The sequence below is a fragment of the Arachis duranensis genome, chromosome 3 (assembly GCF_000817695.3).
Source record: "Arachis duranensis cultivar V14167 chromosome 3, aradu.V14167.gnm2.J7QH, whole genome shotgun sequence".
Lineage (NCBI taxonomy): Eukaryota > Viridiplantae > Streptophyta > Magnoliopsida > Fabales > Fabaceae > Arachis > Arachis duranensis.
Genome location: NC_029774.3, coordinates 15,763,099 through 15,772,604, shown reverse-complemented (window position 1 = coordinate 15,772,604; position 9,506 = coordinate 15,763,099). Strand labels below are relative to the sequence as shown.

The 9,506-nt window shown below is 33.0% G+C and overlaps 1 pseudogene; it reads right to left on the bottom strand.

The window, feature by feature from the left end:
* Window positions 1-688: 688 nt before the first annotated feature.
* Window positions 689-5,937, bottom strand: LOC107477546 (pentatricopeptide repeat-containing protein At1g62930, chloroplastic-like; annotated as a pseudogene).
* Window positions 5,938-9,506: the final 3,569 nt, after the last annotated feature.

The following is a 9,506-nucleotide window of genomic DNA, read 5'->3' as shown; positions in this document are numbered from 1 at the left end:
TTAATAGTTTAAGGACTAATTCATCGCGAGTTAGAACTCCATTTAAGGATTCGCCACTAGCCAATGGATTGCTACATGTACCAAGCAGGATTTAAACCCTGACACTTGCTTAAGCAGATTAGTAAGTTAACTATTAGACTAACCTAAATTGATTTATATTTTTTAATCGTTTGTATACGATATAATATAATTATTGACTTGAGATACATTTTATAGATTATATTTTATTAATTTTTTGTCGTATGACATTTTTATTTTATTTTGTATTTGTTTGCCCCTCTCCTATAAAATTCCTTGTTCCAAAATGTGTTTATTGCCTTCCGTACTCAATATATAAGAGCTCAGGTTCTGGATCAAGTCTTCATTCTCTGTAAGCTTAGAGCACTACCTTCTCAACGCTTTATCCTTTACAACTTTTATGATTAAGTTTCATTATCTACAAGTTTTGCAGGCTATATCTTCCATATTTTGCATTCCATATACAGGATATTTATACTCTCTAATATACATGTAATATTTACTTTTTTGCAGCTATACTCACTTATTTTCTTATTCTCAATTAAGCTTTGACCACCACTATGAAAGAGTTTCTGAAAAAAAAAAGGAAAAAAATCCTTCAACTGAGTTATACATTGGAGTCAAAAGATAATTTGCATCCTCAACAAGTTATATAATAATAAAAAAAAAACACAAGATAACACGATCTTATCAAGTGTAAAAACGAAAATATTTAGAAAATTCGTTCTCCTTTTAGCTTTGATTTCATCCAAATTTTCTTTTGGAGATTTAATAATAATAATTATTCTTCTTAGGCATTCTATTCATTTTCATCACCAAAATTGCTAAAGCCTCCTTAGACAATGAAGTGGCAGAGCATGAAAAGAAGAAAGTGTCATTCTAGAAGCCCAAACTATGTGATTGAATAAATCCTCCTCCATCTGTTGCGGGTCGAGGACTCCTTCCCCTACTTCAAACTCCGATTCATATTTTTCATTGAGAAATCTCTAATCAACATAAACCAAGATCTTTTTTATATCATATTAAGGAATTCCTTGGTTCGGACCGAAAAAACAATGTCACTCGATCATTATCAAACTGACAGCAACCTTTTTTTATCTGTGAGGATCCCACCAGAGCACCTTCTACTTCTAATAGGCCATGAACTTAATCAGAATCATTCTCAATGAGTCCATAAGAAGTGATCCCATTTTTTTCATCAGGTCTGGGTAGAGACCAAAGGTCTTGAGTGATCGATCCGGCAGAACAACTCAAAAGATAAAAAAGTATCATTAATTCCTTCATGCTCGTTCCAAGTTTGAAGTACCATTTGTACAAATAAGAATCCCCCTCAATAATTTGGATTTGGCCCCTGAAATGCTACCTCTTGTAGCATTCAGTTGCAAAGAGCTCTTCCTCCCAAAACATGTCAATGATAGTACTTAGTAGAATAGTTCCATTGAGAGGTTCTTGAAAGAAAAATGATAGTCTCTGTGTGCAATTTTGATGCGTTCTGGTTAAAGCTTGAATCCAAAAACAATGTCTAAAGTGAAAAGCTATTTGAATCATCCCTTATATATATATATATTGTAATGTAACCTTCCATAGAATTATAGAAATGACATTGCAGCAATTTTTTTTAATAGAGTTTGTTTAAGAGTAAAAGTAAGAAGAAAATAATAATCAAAGATTAAATTTCTTATGTAATTATGCATTTATCAGATTAAATTGACTACATTTTATCCTTTTGATATGGTTCATTCCCATACATTGCAGTTCATAACTTTTCAACATCAACAATATATTGGTCTTACCTTAGTTATTGATACATATTCCATGATTGAGCCTTCTCATGCTTACATTGTCTCTGGTTTGTGGCATTTGAGAACCACCGATTTGCTTCTGTAATGGTTTCAACACCAGCATTAAAATAAACCATGATTATACCCTTCACAAGATCAAATGAATATTTCCTGTACTTATTTGTGAAAAAGGAAAATTTAATCAAAGTAATTCCTCAAAATAATGCTAAGATTTTGAGATGCACCACAAAATAATAGTATATGAACAACCTAATTTAATAATGCTAGGATTAATTCCTTAATGAATATAGCAACATCAAACATATTCTATGTTGTTTGAGATGAATTAATTTATGTTTACTAATGCAGTCTGAAGAGTGATTTTTGTGAAAGCAACTATAGTCACTTCCATCTAAAACTGATTTTGAAGCTTAAAATCCAATGAGTATGGGTTCAACTAGAAACCAAATAAGCTTAGAAAATATTAATTCGAGTGTCTCAATTTATTAAGGAGACAAATTGAAATCCAAGTATAAAGAAAATTCATACTGGAGAAGTTCAATTTTTGTCTGCCCCATGCTGCAACTTAACATGCTTCAGTGTACCTAGGAATCAGTAAGGTAGATCGGTATTACTCGTGGAACAAAGATGAAATCCATGTCAAGAATCCAAAATACTCAACTACCAATACAAGGTCAAAATCAGTTTGATAAAATACGTTAATCAGTAATGAGACTATATCATAGTTCAACTTTTGATCCCAAAAGAAATTGTACTAACATTCAAAGAAATTCTAAAAAAATGCAACCTCAAATTGTACAACATTGTTTCACTTTTAATTCTTTATCCTAATCTCAGCCATCACAATGCAAAGAAGATTTAGAAAAACCAAAGAAATAGGTGTAAAAACAATTGTAATTGGAATTAGAATCACCAGATCTTTTAAGACAGGTGTAGCTAATAACAAACAACAAAACTCCAAACCATGTTTTAATAATAAAAGCTTTTTCAACATGTTTAAACAAAGTCAACGCAATAATCCCTATATAGGATTTCAACAAGTAATGAAACAGTTCAACTACACATTAACAGAAAATCTCTGTGAAGAGCTATTTCATATGTACATATGTTCGGTTGGTTAAGTTTCTAAGAATTACAGCTGAGTAACACTAACTATGAAAATGACCAAAGGTTTTAAGATACTTCATATTTAAACCATATTAACCAAATTCACATTGTGTGATAACATACTTTAACATACAGATTTCTTCAACTGTCATCAGATTGTAAGAAATAGCAAAACATCAAAAACAGTTAACAAAAAAGTGGGGTCATGCATTTGGCAGATGAATTTGTTTTAAAGATAGCAGTGAAAATCATATACCTATGTCATTAATCTTAGGCTCTTGGCACTACATATCTTTTCCTAGGAAAATTCAATCAAATAAAGCACAGTTGCTCATCACACCAATCATGAGCTCTAGGTTACTATTAAGAAATCTTAAGCACTAACGAATCAGTTACAACAAAGAATATCCACCAAAACAGGATGCATTATAGCCATGGCAACAAAGAGAGACTCAAAAGTCACCCAATAACAAAAGTTCAAAATTCATTCATAATAATGAGATAACCAAAACCGCTGCTATTGAGTTCATGATGATTCCCAAATCTTCCAATCCAATTGCCACAAAATTTACCAAGTTCTGTAATAATTTCAACAATAATAGAAAAATTATTAATTTAAGTTGATGTGTCTTACCTTCTATAAACCATTTAATAAGCCTCTAGCAATCATTTCCCGAAAGACAATAATTATGGGGGAGTTTACTTTAAATACGGGGGAAATGAAAAGATCGAAAGACAATAAGAGTGCAGGGAAGCTTCACAACTAACAAGGATTCCCTTAGAGTAATGAAGATCACAACCATTTCAGCTTAGGAATAAATTAACATCAATGCACATATATAATTACAAAAACAAAAAAGGAAATAATGATAGATCCCACAAGCCATATATAACAGCCATCTAGTCACCGAAAATGCCATAAAATAAGCAACGACAAAGAAAACACTTAGGTGTGGGTAAAGCAGAATAAAGAAACACAATCATGTGAAGATCTAAAAGCATTAGGTGTGGGTAAAGCAGAATAAAGAAACACAATCATGTGAAGATCTAAAAGCATTAGTATGGAATGGAAAGATGATAGAGAAGATGGTAACAAAACACAAGTTAAAAAGAAAGAGATACAAACAACATTTTGTGATGTCTAACAAGAAGAATCTCACCAACCTTTATCCTTGCAATAGGCCTCTAGATATTATTTCACGAAGAAGTTTCTCCGCCTTATCATTTTCACCTTTTTCAAACAGAGCACGAATGATTATTTCGTAAGTCACAGCATTTGGTAAGCAACCATTGTTTTCCATTTTTGACAAGAAAGCCAATGCTTCATGAAGCAGTCCCTCTTTGCAAAGCCCATTGATCATAATAGTGTATGTCCTCACGTCTGGACAATAGCCTTTAACAGAAAGATCTTGAAAAATCTCTCTTGCATTTTTGAATCTTCCACTTTTGCTCAGGCCATCTATAAGTATATTGTATGTATATATATCTAGATCAATGTCACTCTCTTTCATTTGATTGAATAACATAAGTGCCTTGTCATATTGTTTCATATTGAACAAAGCATCCAGCAAGGAACTGTAAGTGACTATATTAGCGGGTTGACCTCGATCATGCATCTTTTCAAGAAGCTCCAAGGCACAAAGGATTCTCCTTGATTTTCCCAAGCCATCAACTAGAGTATTTTAAGTTACCGTGTCAGGAACCAAGTTCTTGCGTTGCATCTCTTCGAAGAGATTCAAGGCATCATCAATATTTTACTTTTGCAAAAGCCATTAATCATGATATTGTAACTCCAAACATTAGGAAACGCTCTACTCTCGGCCATTGTGTTGAATACATATTTTGCCTTATTTACCTGTTTAACCAAACAATATCCATCCATTAAGCTGTTATAAGTAACCACATCTGGTTTCACACCATCTTTTGTCATTACAGCCAACACACTCTTAGCATCTTTGATCTTTCCTTCCTTGCATAGTCCATCAATCAAAGTACTATAGGTACAAACATTTGGAGTAATGTTTTTCAGCATCATATGATTTAGTAAATCAATTGCTTCCTTTAGTTGACCCGCAAGGCACAATCCATAAATTATTGTGTTGTACGTGATAACATTAGGATAAATTCCTTTAGCAAGCATTTCATAGTATAAATGAAAAGCATCATTTATAAGTGTAACCTTACAGAGGCTATCAATAATTGCACTGTACATGAGGACACTAAGAACAATTCCATGCCGTGGGATCTTTCTCAACACTTGAACAGCAGCTGATGTGTGTCCGATCTTACAGAGCCCATTGATCAACGTCCCATAAGTAACTTTATCAAACTGAAATCCTTGAGCCAGCATTGTGTTGTGAAGGTGCTGTGCTTTTTCAAGCTTACCAGAGAGACAGAGACCTTTAGTGAGTGTATTCAATGTTATGGTATCAGGCTGAAAACTCATCTTGAGAATCTTGGCGAATACAGAGAAAGCGAGAGTGATCCGACCCATGCCGCAGCAACAATTGATTAAGATATTCAAAGTGACTATGTTGGGTGCAATTCCTGTGGCTTGCAATTGTTGGAAAAGGGAAATGGCGGCGTGGAAATGCTTCGTCTTGGCAAGGGATCCCAAAATCTTGTTAAATTGGATGATGGGAGGAGTACGACGCATAGAGAGCATGCGAGTGAAGGAATCAACAGCATCGTCAACTTCACGAAGGGATGGAGGCTCAGAATGAAAGTGAAGGCTTGTCCATGAACAGAAAGATGAAGGGAAGGGAGGGAGAGTGGAGAGTGGAACAAAATTAGGGATTTGACGAACAGAAACCCTAAACCTTGTTGCATACAACATTGTTGATTCCTTCCGAATTCTGAATAACAGCCACCTCCCAAGTCCCAACTAAGAGAAATTTGCTACTGCGTTTACAGGCCGAATAATTTAGATATGGAAAATATCGTGGTGTATTGTTAGGAAATGGAGGTACAGTGTGTATTGTGTGTATTACACATAGGTGGATGTGTTAGATGGAAGTACAACACACTGTGTGTGTATTACAGATAGATAAACGTATCAGATGGAAGCACAACAGCCAAAAGACATATTGCCTAATCACGTGGGGGCATGGAAGTTAGGTGGTATGATGTGGATGAACCAACTAGGCAGCACATAGGAGGCGTGCTTAGTCAGCACGCAGAGGACGTGCTGACGTGGCAAAGGATGGTTGGCTAGGAGGGTAAAACTTGGCAGGCATGATGAGTCAGCACGCAGGGGGCGTGCTGACGTAGCGAAGATTGATTGGTCCAAGTATGCAGCACGTGGGGGACGTGCTGAGTCAGTATGCGGGGACGTTCTGACACGTGTCAAAGCGTGATTGGCTTAGACAGGTAGCACGTGGGGGCGTGTTAATGGCAACCCTCTATATAAGGCAGAGCTCGATAGTGTTTTGCATACTGAATAAGATTTGAGTGTGTTTTGAGTGTTCTTTGAGGTTGTTGTTAGTGTAATGGCGGGTACCGCAAATTTGGTGGTGTATTGAAACGGTGAGATACTACATAATACTCATGAGGGAGTGAGGTTTGTGTCCCAGAATCCGTTTTCGTTTGTGGTTCCATGCACGATGACATTAATGGAGCTGCAGAACGGCCTCTATCAAAGCATGGAGAACGGTACGTTAATGAGAGTGAGAAAAATTCTGTATCGGAATCCGGTTGTAGTTTTTAGTGGTCTAATACAGTTTAATACCATACCGATCACTAATGAAGCGAGTATGCAAAATATGCGAGACATGTTGACCCCCAACTATAAGTATGGATCCGCTCGAAATCGCGAAGTAATGGTAGATATTTCGCATGGGCATATGCGGTCGACTTGTCCGTGAATAGGGTCGACCCTAACAAACAGAAGATTTGACATCTGACGTATCTTCTGATGGACTCCTCAGTGTCCAATGGCTCTGCGTCTCTGATACGTCGAACCCAACCCAACTTTATATAGGACTTCGAATTATGACTGACTGATGGCTCACGACCGAATATCGCTATGCCCTGACTTTGAACAAAGTCGCTACTACTATATGTCCATCCACTGACAGGCTCTCTATCAATGGATAGGCCGATTATATGAGCGACATCCTTTAATGTCACTGTAACCTCACCGACCGACAATACAAAGGTGTGAGTTTCTGGCCTCCACCTTTCAACCAGAGCAGCTAACATGGGGTGAAATCCTTTTATGACTCCAATCCTAGAGACGTGGTAGAATCTCGTGGCGCGTAAGTAGTTCTCCACCATCGGATTCCACGTCTGTGGCGGATCTAGTTTACGCACCAACAAATTCCTGTTAGACTGCATCAACAAAGATATATGTTACATTAATTAAATAATAATCCTTATAAATATTTTAATAAACATTCACGTATTTATTTTAATATCTTATTTATTAAAATATTTAACATTACATATCTATTTATTTATTTATTTATTAAAAATTTAAATTCTTTATTTATTTGTCGAATAAAATATTTAATCCTTACAAAAAAAATTTATGCGATAACAATATTAAATAGCATTTATCACTATTATTTAATAATCTTTATTTATCAAATTATTTATTTTTCAATTTTTTAATAACAATATATTATACTACTTTATACATTTTACATATTTAATTTATTATAACATTTATGTATTAATATACGCAACATATATAATTTTAAAAAGTCAAAATATTTTTTATTCTTGAATATATTCATAATAACAAAAATTATAAAAAATTATTAAAAAATTACATATTATTATTATTATTAGCGTTTATTTTATAAAAATTATTGTTATATTCTTAAAATATTTATAAAATACACAAAATAATATTCTCATTACAAAATATATATGCATAAAAAATATAAATACATAAAAAATAAAATAAACTTTAAATACAGAAAAAATTAAAATTTGTCAACTTACATAAATAGGATAATCCAAATAGTTGATAATATGTTCTTCGAGTACTATATAATTACGTACCATTTTTTTAATCTCTTAAATTAATAATTTTTTTCTTTCGCCGTATAAATTTAACTCACTACTACTCACTACACTCTCCTCACTACAACCTACACACTAACACGGACACACTTCTTTCTTTCCTTCTCTCTTATTTTTTGGCTTCAGCATCTGTGTGATGAATGGGAGAAGAAGAGAGTCGAAGAGTGCATATATATACATGAAGGAGGTACATTGGCGCTGGTTCTCGGGGTGGGGGTTGTCCCCTGCATGCAGGTAGGCCTGCAACACGCCCCCCGCGTGGTGCAGCAGCAGCATTGGAACTCCGCGAAACCCTGCTGCACTTCACGCCCACCACGTCGCTCTCCCGTTCAGCCACCATGTTCCAGGCGTGTTGAGGGTGAGCTCCACCCATCGGCAATTCTCCTCTTTGGCCAATATCTAACCAATACACCACCATTGCATCCATAAAGAAAATAATTTCCGGCGTTTACATGTCTAGATTTTTATTCATTTATTTTGAGGATAATACTTTTTATAAACTCAATTCCGCTAGAAAATTACTAGAGATTTAGTTGACAAATATTTTTGAACTACATTTTATATTAATTAATTGGTGTATAGTATTTGGAGTTTGAATCCCATTTTGTGTGTATATTAATTAATTGGCTAACGGCAAACCCTTAATAAATAGAATATCAATACATGGTGGATTAGTCATCGACCTGCCGAGTTAGAAAATTCATAGAAAAAAATAGTATTTGTCTTTAAAGTAAAATAATTTTTTATTGATAACAATACTTATAGAGATTTATCTTTATTGAAATTTACTCGAAACAATTTTATTTGTTGGTATCATATTTATTTTTGAAGTCAAAACAATTATATTTTATGGCATAATTCTCAAGTTTTCAAACTTATAGACTTATATCGTTACAAAAGCTATTAAATTAATTAATATTTTTTGTAACATTACCAAAACATCATCATTGAGTATTAGTTAGTGTGAAAAAAAATCAAAAACAACTTTTATTATTCAATATATAATTTATTTTATTAAAAATAAATTAGTATTTTATGAATTGGTAAATATATTTTTTTCTAACTTCTTACAATATTTTATTTGATAAATCATTAAAAAATAGTAAATGACTACACTATCTTACAATATGAAATACAAAATAATTTCTTATCATAAAATTAATTATGGTTAATGAAATAAAATTCAAAACTATTTTTTTATTTTCTTAGTCAAATTTAAATTTAAAATTGGTTAACAACTCATCTTTTTTTTTATTTCAATAAAAAATAAAATTGATTAAGTGCAAAATATTTAGAATTTAATGATTTCGATCATTTAAATTTTAATTACCAAAAATTAGATTAAAAACTAATTATAACTTAATAATCAATAATATATATTAGTACGTAAATAAAAATATCTAATGTATTAATTATTTAATTTTTTGACAGGACTAAAGTATAATTTATTGAAGGTTGATTTATTGTCAAAATCTTTTATAAATTTTGTAGTTTGTGAAAATAGTGATTTTATTTTTTATTATTATTTAAAATTTTATTCATAATTTTTAA